General features: G+C 36.4%; 1 protein-coding gene across 2 annotated transcripts in view; it reads left to right on the forward strand.

The window, feature by feature from the left end:
• Positions 1-714: 714 nt before the first annotated feature.
• The window catches only part of LOC108672230, a 48,533-nt gene continuing 36,709 nt past the window's right edge, over positions 715-12,538 (forward strand). For both annotated transcript variants that reach the window (XM_018159869.1, XM_018159870.1), the window contains exon 1: positions 715-991. The gene's annotated coding sequence lies outside the window, so the exon portion shown is untranslated. The remainder of the gene's footprint in view (positions 992-12,538) is intronic.

Here is a 12,538-nt window from a genome sequence, read left to right on the forward strand (position 1 = left end):
ATCCTTTTTCAAGTTTCAGAGGCGATGCTAGTGTAGCAGAATAATGAATAGCGCAGGCGTCAGCTATGAAGCAATACCCACCTCATATTACGTATGTCAGCAAATAAACATCAGTGTAAAGATGGCAGGTCGGCAATGTAAGAAAGTTGGTAAATCATTCATCGCTATGTATGGGTGGGAAACAGCAGGTTTAAATGAATGACGCGCTAAAGCTGCACAAACAAGAAAGATACAGCTATAGGGAACTGAAGTAAGAGTAATACTTCCTTTGTAACCATTCTATCCCAAAGCCGTCCTGGCTACATTAAAACTTTGCTCCACAACTGACGTGTCTACCTTACAATTTAGAATCAAAATTTTACCGTGGGATTTTGCAAAATATGATGAGTTCTTTTATATCAACCGCCAAATGTATGACTCTCAATGCGATCGCTCGCCAGCCACAATTCGATGCAGATGCAAAAAGTGCTTTAGGAATAATGAGCTTTGCTCCTCGAAATTTTTTTATTGGACTGCCCTCATATATGGGAAATATCATTTTGCATTTGCATTCATATTTGAACAACATATGTTTCATAATTTTTATCTGACAGTTAAATCAGAAAGAGTTTTATCGGATCAGTTGAATGTAAATTTGCGTAATGAAGACAACAACTGAGAAAAAATTTTAGTCTTCTAATTTTTTAATACTTTAAAAAATATTTTTTGTTTCCAGATTTCACCTAAGACATTTTCTAAATATCTCAAAAAATTGTAAGTCAGAAAAATCAGTTATTCGAGTGATATTTTTTTGAAAATACGAAATACTGCACCAATATAACGCACACAAGTTCATACTGAAGCTGCAGTGACTTTTAAAGAGAATTAGTTGCTTCAACGGTGCCTATGCAGTGATTGAATGTGAGTTGTTGTATCACAAATATTCAAACTAGGAGTCACGGGAAAATTGTAAATCGTCAAGTCCACAAGGGTTTCCGCAAACATCAAAGAGGTGAGTGCTGAGCAACTCGAAATGTGCCCTTTTGAAAATAAACAATGTTTCTCTACTACTTAACTTGCATTTGTGAATTCTAGGGGGAGGAACATTTCTCATGTTGGGAACTTGGTAAGAGAACACTATTAATTTCTTTTGTGTGAAACCTTTAATACTTGAAGGTTTGAGGAAAACATTTTTCATTCAAAATGCACGCTAAAACACTCCTCATGCTGCAATAATTGAATCGCCAACTCTGGCATTGATTGTTGACAAACAAACTAGCGAATTTAGATTTTGATGGTGAATATATTTTGCATTTAGGATGTTTTTTCTTTTCAAGAGGAACCGAGTTGCAATGTCGAACTAACGCTTCCTGAAGCAGCGCCGTTGCGAATATTTCAAGGTCTCCACGATCTTCTGCACCTCAATTTTTGTCGCAGAAATTTGAGGAAACTACGTCTTCCGGTGACTTTGTTTACAGATACGATCAAAATATGCCGTAAAGACGGAAAAAACACAATGTTTGCGTTTACTTGATGTAAACGGCTACTGACTGACTATCGTCAGTCATGAAAAGATCCGGTCAAATGAAACGATATTAGATCTTCTGTGAACATTAAGGCACGAAAAGGAAAAGAATCGGCGACAGGCCACATCAGGCCTACATTTCAGCGCCGAGATCAATATGTTATGTTATGTTAAACAAGAGAGATGCGTAGGTTTGTTCGTGATAACTTCCACAAGTTTATATACGTCTAAGTTTGTACGATCGAAGTCCAATTTGCCGAAACCAATCATGGGATGCAAATGAAGGGAATTTTAAAGCAGCAGAAAAGTATAAGAGCAAAATAAAGCACAAATTAATTGAGTAAAATTGAACGTAGAAATAAATGAGTACTTACATGAATTTTAGGTCATTCATTGATTTCACTATATTAGATTTTCCAACAATTGTGCAGTTTTACTCCGTGCATTTTTGTCATGGGACATTACAATGAATGTCCGGCGAAAAGAAACGTAGAATAAATTCGTTTTACTGATCGCACGTTCGTTCATCGTTTCCAAAACCTGGAGCGTTTGCGGCGTTGACCAGGAAACGACAATAAAAATAGTTTCCTTTTATTTAAATAACAACTGAGAGAGATTCGATCACTAGATTGGAATGTGTGTGACTCACGAGTCAAAACCTTGAGGAGGTTGGATTTTGGAATCTTGTTAACTGATCTGGGTTGTAGTGGTCTGGAATGCGCTGTAATATATGCAGGGTTGAAGCATCCTGAAATGCGCTGCAATATTCAGTGTTGTAAACATTATAATCAGGGTTGTAATGAGCGGGAATGCGTAGCATATACAGGGTTGTAAACATTATTATTAGGGTTGTAATGAGCTATGATGCATAACAATGCGTATGACCTTTTCAGCTCAGCCTCATATTGGGAAGTTACACGTTATATAAAATTTTTTGAAACCAAATAAGCCATGAAAGGCAAATATATTCATCAAGCGAGCTAACCATAAAATGATAATATTAATTTGAAATTAAAGTAATGTAAGTGTAACGTCTAATATAAATGAGAAACATTGAATACTGCGGTCACCTATCGAAGGCGGAAGTCTGAGAATCTCATTCCACTAATAAATTTTAAAAGGAACGTAACGTCTAATAAAAATTAAAAAAACATTGTGTACTGAGGTCATACACTGCTAATAAATGAATATCTATGTTGCTAATCATTCGGTCGTAGTGAAGATAGTCTAGTAAACATAAATACAAACTATTAAGATACAAGACACAGGTCCGATTATGATATTTAATTGATTAAATTTTTTAAGAAAACGTAACGTCTAATATAAATTGATTTAAGCAAGCGTCTTGACGACGAGTCTGCCTCGCCGGGCTGCGTCGCGGCCACAACAAAAATGAAAAAGAAAGCCGCCAGGAAAGCGAGTTAGGAAAGAGCGTTCACAGGAATATTTATGACGAGGAGAAATTTTAAGCGGCCTAATTTTTGTGCAGTAAAAAAGTTGCACGGCTTAATAGGAGCTGCATGAAGCTCGTTAATTTTTTAATAAAACTATTATAATTTTTGTCAATAGCCGTGGATTATATACTCTCGTGTTGAGCGGGATATGAAAAATATGAGCTATTCATTGAAAACCCATTTTCACTATAAGTATTGATAAATATTTCATCGTACGCTCGAAATGAATAGGATTTTATTTTCCCATTCCAATAGCACATGGTAATTAAAATTTGGAACAATTTTTTGAACACGCAGCATTCAATAATTTATTTTCTACTCTTTGATCATCTAAAATTACATCGTGAATTCCACAAACGAAGCTCATATTCAAGGGGACACTGCCATCAAAACGATGAATAATCCAGCGCCAGCCAGACGCTGGTCGGTAGCACAACAACTCCACGGTGACCGCGAGCTCAATTAAAGTCTCTGGCGCTGGACGCGGTCAGCTACCAAAACCTGCAACCCATACTTTAGTGGCTTAAGAAACATTGTTATAAAATGTTCAGAGTACAAATATCGACATATAATGACGACATTTAGTCGCATGATACATTGTTCAGTCATATACGTTTACTAAAGTAATTGATTCTTCATAAATATTCACAGTATGGCTAATTCAATGTCACATGCCCGTCATGTCATCATATAACAGTTTAGGTGTTCTGACATGTCATGTGTAATTATACGATTATGAATTAGACAATTTCTCTTAGCTGACGCTACGAGCTTGGCCCCAACTCTGGCTTGTAACCGCAGGTACGATTGCTTCCTCGCCATTAAGCTGAGGTAGATGTTGCATCATCGTAGCTACGCATTGTAGTATAAGCGCCTGTAAGTTAAACGCTGAGATGTTTACTTGCATAGTATAGAATTTTCAAGATATGTATCTCACATTATTTGATTATTAATATAAAGCCATTATGGGTAGGTGCCGTTTTGAGCAATTTGTAGTCACATAGTGTAAGAGCACGTAATAGAAAATAAAAAACAATTTATATTAAATAAAAATTCATTAGAAATATAAAATATTTTATTCTCGATTGATAAATAAGATTGCTCGAACACACACGTCATATGGTGTCAGTTATTGGCAGTTTGACATTACATGAAATTTTGAATTTAATCGATTCCATCGCTGGATTTTGAACACTTCTGTCTTGGGGCAGACTCTAAAAAAATTATCCTCTATTGATGATTAGAAAAGGGAATCTATCTACAAGAAATATTCCAATAAACCTTACAAGACGCGGATGAAAACTTTTGAGGAGCAAACTGTCCTCACAAAATCGAATCATAACTGGTTGTAATGGAACGTCGTCTGTGTTAAAAAAGATTTGTGCATGTTTTTTTTCCAAGCAGAAAAAAGTGTAATCGTCTTTTGATTGAGAATTACGGCAATTTTTCAACCGAAAAATCACATAGGTTATTTTACAGTGATCTCTTACCTGCCTTACGTCACGTACATTTCGTTATGACACCTCAAGTGGGCGACCTCTTGACACTTGACCTCAAGTCGTCGCTGGCAAGAGGCTGAACTTCAAACTTCAACCTCTTGAGAAACTAGACCAATTCCACAATTCGTTTGTGAGTTTAAAAACTGCACAAATTAACTTCCACAGTCGCATGTTATTAATATCCAAGAATGGTTGAAACACAATTAAGGAATTTGTTAGAGGCCAAATTTTTGACAAGGAACAGCGATCAACTCAGTTATAAAATTTTTGCACAAACATGAAATAAGCAAAAATATTTCGCAACATCTTGCATTTTAAAATAAAATAATTTATCCAGCTCTCTCGCTTGCTAGGCAATGAGCGAGCAATTCAAACATGAATCTTGGCCCACTTGTTAGGTGGGGAAAGTACCTGTAGATGCACGCGCGAGGATATGGTTCATTACTTAGACGGAAGATTGTGGAGTGATTGCTGCCTGAAGATGCTCAGCAATCATGAGTCTTGACTACAATCTCATTGAAAGCGAAACTTGCAAGACGCTTGCGTGACTGATGTCGAGCATGGGACAGTTTTCTATAAAATGTAGAGCTCTGTTGCGAATAACATATGAAATGTAATTTCTTGAGATTTATATTGAAGTACTGATGACAAATTTCGTGATCCATCATTCAATGGAGATTTATTCCGGGCAAAGATCTTAAATATAATGTTGACCGATTGAGTTCGCATATATATCAACTAAAAAGGTTGGTACGCATACTCACATTGACTTTTCCCGAACAGACAATATTTATTGAATGACAAAAGCCTCATCCTTGATCAAGTTTAAGACTTACCTTCAAAGACTATATTGGTGAATTCACTATTTTCCAAAATCCGTCAAATAATAACTGTCTTAAAAACGACGCTTTTAATAAATTTTGTATTCAGGCGTCGCGATTACAACTCGAGATGCCTCTCGCTGAACTGGAAGATGGGGCTTAATTCTAAGACACATAATATTATTTGGGTGAAGGAACGCTCTTGACATTCTGCGACGATTGTTCCTGAATTTAATTACTAGGTGAAGCCATTTCTCAACAGGCTTCTCTTTTATGCTAAGTTGATATTCGATATTTGGAACAATGGGAATCGAAGCTCATGGCCTTGACCTGTATACTGTTTTCAGATGAAGATCATCCGAGTAATCTCAGATGCCGAGGTAATTTGAAACTCAACTAGAAACCCTGGATTGGTTTTAGCTTATTACATTAGCATAAAAGTCCCATCATCAACAATGGCATTTTAAATTCATTGACCATTATTTTTACAGAAAAAACGCAATTATCGTGAGGTCTAATAGATAATAAATTAACTGTAAGCAAGAACGTAAATTTGGCCCTCGATGCGAATTCATCGTATTCTTCTACTTATTAAAAGCAGCGAAAAGTCCTGAAAAACCCGGGCGGCACTTTGATTGCTTACCAGGCTGCATGGAAGTGCCAGGTCAATAGCGGCACAAAAATGGGGGAATTGTTCGTCGGAATTTACGTTATTTTTTATACCCGACGTGCGTTGAAGCCGGCACCGTTATAACCAAGGGTCAGTTCATTTCCGTGCAGAGTTCTTTCAATAGAAGCTTTTTACGACAATGAGTATTAACCTGGGCAAGTGAGAATAATTATGTAAATTATGAAATATTTTTCAGGTGAAAGAGAACATTTTTGAGGTTTTGGACCACGGTAAAAATTCTATCAATTGTGAAGTTGCACTTATTGTTTGGTAAAACAATGCTTGGTTCGAATGCAGAAGTCAGAAGATAAATTTATGAAGTGAAATAAGACCAAATTCTTATTTCTTTTCAATAAAAGTACTTAGCTACCACTATAGCTCCACTTCATTCAATGAACCCTTGATACCGTATAAACCTGCAAACGAAATAACACACGGGTTGATCCATATGCTAACACTCCCTAAGCCACGAGGCAAAAGAAACTAAAAATATCTTTATTACTTCTTCACTTTTCTGTTAATTTGCTCGGAAACTATGGGCAGTGCATACGGAAATCTATTAAATTACTCGGCAATTAATAATGGCAATGAATAACAACGATATTTCTTACTCATATAAGGACAACTAACATATTGCAGATGCAGAATGCATGCGCAAGTTTCCTATCACAACTTTTGGTCGTCGAGCCTTTTTGTGCTACGGAAAGAAACGCAGCCTTTCTTGATGATGCCCATTAACCTCTGAAGTTTTATTTTTTTTCAAAGATTGAAATAATATTTGCATGTTTATAACCAGTTGTTCTCCACATGCTTCAGTACAGATTATTCAGTCTATTCATAAAAACTAAGTGCAAATATCTTGTGTGAATTTCATGTTTATCGTATTTGTGTACATATTTAAAGCAATGAAACTTTAACAGCAAGCAAGATTGTATTACATCGCATACGACGCTGAATATCAGCACTATTATAATCATAATGAATAATAGTAGCATTATTATAACCAAGTGTAGATATGCAAACTCTAACTAAACACAGACCACTGTACTAAAGCACGTTTCCGTGCAAAAGCAGCCGTCCGGGAACATAAGTAGGTTATGGTAGCAGGCAGTGAAATGCAGAACAGGCCAGCTTTTACTGTCTTGACCGAACATCAAACAGCTTGTGCGCTTTCTTTCTATAGGTTGAGCATGAGTCGCAGTTTCGTTATTCACGCGAGCTTCCGTGAACTCAATTAAGGTAAGACACCAAAAAATTATCTACCGTGGATATAACAGAAATCTCAGGGCTGAAAATGATCAATGCGAAACGAATGGCTTTGAAAATCTGTATCATCATCAGATCTATGTATTTACAGTATGTATTTTCTTAGTAAGCTTTGGACTCCGTCTTAGCAACAAGAATTTCATGTTCATTGAACTGGACTCAATTTACACGGTTGCACGGACAGAAGAAAATCAGCATCTCATTGCATACAAACCACTTACTGAAAATTTCACTGAAACTAGGTCATCTTTGTAGGCACGATAATCCTCTGGTCACAGCGATGTAGTCACAACAATAATTAATCGAGTCAAAATTTTGCGGAACGAATTCATCATCGAACTAAAGCATCGAAACAAAATTCAACAATTCAACTTCGTCAGTAGATTAGTCATGCCATTGTGCAGAAGGAATTTTCTAAGTAAGTGTAAATTTGTGAACTAAATATATTTTTGCGCCATTTTCTATTTTTACTATTCTTCGTCACCAAAATACAATATTTCAAAGATGGTTTATTTAATCGCCGTTAATGGCTTTAATGTAACAATTACGGATGTTTCAGCCCAGCAAAGACGTTAAATGTTAAATATTCGCATGAAATACCCCGTCTGAGTCGATACATTTTGTTTTACGAATAAACTAATAAAAAATGCTGGGACTGAATTTCCGTCAATCAATAGGTGCCCAAAAAATGTACCTTATATAAAGTAGGCAACTAGGTTTACAAACTAGGTAAAACTAGGCAACTAGGTTTACAAAAGCACAGAAATAATTGGCATGCTCATGCTGCTTTAAATTCAGAAGAATGCATTAGTTCAATGAACGAATTATAATTTTCGTGTCTTCACTAACGAAATTGTGGGGCCGCCGAGCGATGGATCTGCTGGAATATATGATCGGTCGGTCGATCGTTCACGTGTCGGAGCGCAATTCTCCCTAACAAAGATCATCGTTAGAAAGTGATGGCAGGCAATGAGGCAGTGATTACCGCTGTGAGAAGACCTGCTGACGTGATCATTAGTTAATTCGTTGCATTAATTAACGAGGCACGTGCATGATGAGCGTCAATCTGCTAATACCTTGACCTTATGTTGTTGGTGTCAGGCAGAACAGAAAATTTTGAACAGAATCATTCGTTTTTTCGCCTATAAATTCTGATAATTTACAAAGCATGAGCATTCCTGCCTTGTTTTGGAGTGAACCTGAATGCTCCGATAGAGCAACATGACACGCCCAGAATGTCTTTAAAATACATGAAAATAATTTCATATTTTTCATGTATTTTTGCATGTATATTTGAATGATGCCGCGTTGACAATGATGCCGTGCTGGCAGTGAAGAAATATTCCGAACACAAGTCAAATAAGTCCTAACTCTGCGGTAGAATTGCTCGAAAAATTCTCATAGCATTGAGAAGCAACGGATAGCTTGTTTGTGCTGACATTTCAGCAAGGCTGACGCGTTCATACTTACGGCGCTGCAATGCACCATTGAGGTGACGACGAACTCCAGCGATAAACACTGCAAGCAATAATTCAGGAGTGTACAGAAATATGTTTAAGCAAGATTGTATGCAATATGTTTTACGTATGTTAAAGCAGGATATTTTGCACTACATTTTTAGTAGTGTACTTTCAATATATGTTTCCTTGCCTTTGAATCGGAGGTTGCAGCGTGATTAATGTTGTAGAGTTGCATTGCGGTAAAGTAAAGTGAGGAAGGAAGCAAAAAGTTTGACTAATCAGATCAAGAACGTCTAATTCGTCTCAATAATACGCAGTTGAACATCTACTCATAAACATTATTATTTCAACTCCGCATTAAATGAACTGGTGATGAATATAAAAATAATGCCAACCACCGAACTGCATTTTTGAAAGTTTAAAACTTAGTTACATTTTTGAATTTATGTAATATACATAAGCTATATTTAATATATTGAGAGTAAAGGTTCAACTGTTTTAGGAAGACCAATCTTTGTGGTATGCTTTGAAAGTTTTATTTGTTTTAATTCACAGGCATAGAGGAACGAATCCACCAAACATTCGCATTGCCATCGGTCAAAAATGTCTTCAACACCCAACAACATTATTTACCACCATAATCTACAGTTAAACAGAACGGAATGTCCCAATCCACTCGCGACTATGAGAACTCACGACCATTTGACCTGAACAGCCAAAAGGTTGAGATCGGCAATTTCTGGTATTGATAAGAAGGCTCTTTTATTTAAGACATCGGGAAGCGCTCCTGGTATAACTCATAAACTGGAAATAGTGACGTTAATGCATGCGGAAACGCATGAAGTGATTCATTAGCAGTCATGTTTATAGATTGTGACACTTATATACTATTTTAAGTGGCACTTTCAAGCAGTAAAACGTTTGTATATGTACCAGTACATTAATTCTTTATAATTACAATGATGGGTAGAAACGATACATTCATTCCAAGAAAAAAATTTGCTTGAAAAACACTTTTATAACCCTCTTCATTATTTCAATTTCCATAAGATCACCAAAAATAACTTCTAAGTCATTACAAAGTTGGTTCATTTATAACGACCAAAACTAAGGAAAGGGCCAATACTAAGGACCAAAACTCGACAGACCAAAACTATAAGGACCAAAACAAAGGACAAAAACTCGACAGACCAAAACTATAAGGACAAAAAATAAGGACCAAAACTCGACAGACCAAAAGTATAAGGACCAAAACTCGACAAATTAATTGTTTCATCTTTCGATCCATAGCGACGTCACGAAACTGTACAGGCAAATCAACGTCGATATTATAACGAGCAAGCTGAGGAAGCGAGGCTGGGGCGCTCACAAAGTGAAGGTGGTCGGCCTGAGGTCGCGTGGTGAGGGTAAACCGTGACCGAGGGATGACTCATAGCGGGGGGCGCTGCGCCCCCTCAGATTTCAGAGTGCGATGCTGAAGCAGGTGCCCTAAAAAATCTTCGTACAAAGAATTCATCTGCTTACATTGTCATCACAATTGATATATTCAAAAATGAGAATGGTAGAAAAGCCAGAGAATGGTATAAAAGCCAGATTTTCGGTGCGTATATAACAATACTTGTGACATGAAAACCTTAAGTAATCCCTATTCATCTTTTGATTTAAGATGGTCAAAATAAAGCGAAGAACAGTTATTAAATCTTGCATAATTTACGAACACATAGAATTTCATGCCTGTAAAAATTCAGATCTGATCTCAGCATGGAAAAACATTCGATTTTAAACGAGTGCAATCATTCCCACAGTTTAGCCTGATTAAAATGCCATTGATAGATAAAAATTTTTTAACCATCAATTAACCGCCGGCGATCAATTCGTCAATATTAAATAGAACAATCCTCTACTTGAGCCCAATGTCAATCGTTGAAAAATTTACCTCGATAAATAATGATGGCATATTTGGGCTAGAAGATTATGTAATTTCAAAATCTAGATTTGTGATTACAAAAACACACATTTTGCGATGAAATAAAGAATTTTCTTTGATTCTTCTTGCCTTACAGTAATAATAAAATTCATTTGGCTGTGTAACCTCATGAATGTGTAAAATGACGCGAAACAAAAGTCTACATAAATTGTTTAAAATAACCAAAAACTTAAAAACAAGGCAATTTAGACCACTCATATCACAATTTTGTGTACCTTAATATTCAAATTTTTAGTTAAGTGCCAAATGGCACGGGGAATTTCCTTGGAATCGAAGGGTAAAAAGGGAATTTGATTCCAAACACACACAAAAATATTTGTCGTTTAATCATTTCTGACTTAAAACTATTCAGTCATATATTCTATTCGTAAATCATATATTTTAAAATAAAACTAAATAAATAATTAATTAATATTGGTTTGATCACTTACCAGCTTACATACATTGCGTGTACATGTCGGCTCACAATATTGGCTAAAAACATTCCCCAAAACGGCGCGCAAAAGTGAAAGGCTGCGACGCTTCAAGAATGCATTTTAAAACATGGTCTGCATAAGCCACGGAGGCTCGAAGCATAAAGACCCAAGACCAGGCAACAAGGCGCTTACTTCTACTAAATATTTGTTGCTTGGGAAATTTTTTTTTATTCTGTGTCCCGCTTGGCCACACGACGTTGAGTGAATTATTTAATAAATAATATTTAAATTTAAATAATATTCACGGCAAATAAATTATTGAATAGATACTACTAATAAAATACAATTCATAATATGTTGCACAATCACATATGCTACGATGATGAATATATCCCGAAGAACTTATTAAACGGAATTCGACTGATCCCATTAAAACAACATTGGAAACTATAAGCCTCTTAACTCTAATTCTATTTCATATTAATGCACATGACTTCGCATTATCCTGCATTCAGGCTTCAGAAAGAATGAAAAATAGTGCATTTAAATTCGAGATTCTTCTAGGGGAAATATGTTCATTTGTATTAACTGAATACAAACTAAGCTTCCACAATTGCCCTGCCACTATGGGAAAAGCAAACCACATTAATTCACCCATTATTTACCAATTATACTCATATTAAATTCAAAAATGCTATATCTGTTCAAGAAAATAAATACTTGCTCAAAATAAACAAAATTCCTACCCACAAAAGTTTATCTAAATTCTAAATCTATGCAATCTGCGCTAATTTTATATGTAGTAATTGAAAAAAATTAACCATGAACTATCTTAAAATCTTGAATGCATTTATTTGCAAAAAATAATTGCATGATATAACCACGCAAAAAAATCACAAGTCCGACCATTAAAAGGATCAATTTCTCAATCGAAAACAGAACGGAAAGTATATCACAAAAAATTGCTACGAGGCGACCTCTTGACCGGCTTTGCATGCCTTCCATTCAGCATTCAAATGACAGGCAAGATTTGTTGAGCTAACCTTCGTCGCTCCAAAGTCGAGCTATCGCAAGTGAGCCTGGCAATCACGGCCATTGAAGCCAAAACCATCCAGTCATCTCTTAGTCAGATGGCTATCTAAGCCACAACCACCCACTCATCTCCTAGTGTGAAGGCGATCAAAGCCACAACCATCCACTCATCTCCTAGTCTGAAGGCGATCAAAGCCACAACCATCCACTCATCTCCTAGTCTGAAGGCGATCAAAGCCACAACCACCCACTCATCTCCTAGTCTGAAGGCGATCTAAGCCACAACCATCCACTCATCTCCTAGTCTGAAGGCTATCTAAGCCACAACCATCCAGTCAACTCTTAGTCGATGGCTATCTAAGCCCAACCATCCTGCAGTCATCTCTTAGTCTGATGGCTATCTAAGACACAACCATCCAGTCAACTCTT

The sequence above is a fragment of the Hyalella azteca genome, unplaced genomic scaffold, assembly GCF_000764305.2.
Source record: "Hyalella azteca isolate HAZT.00-mixed unplaced genomic scaffold, Hazt_2.0.2 contig13723, whole genome shotgun sequence".
Taxonomy (NCBI): domain Eukaryota; kingdom Metazoa; phylum Arthropoda; class Malacostraca; order Amphipoda; family Hyalellidae; genus Hyalella; species Hyalella azteca.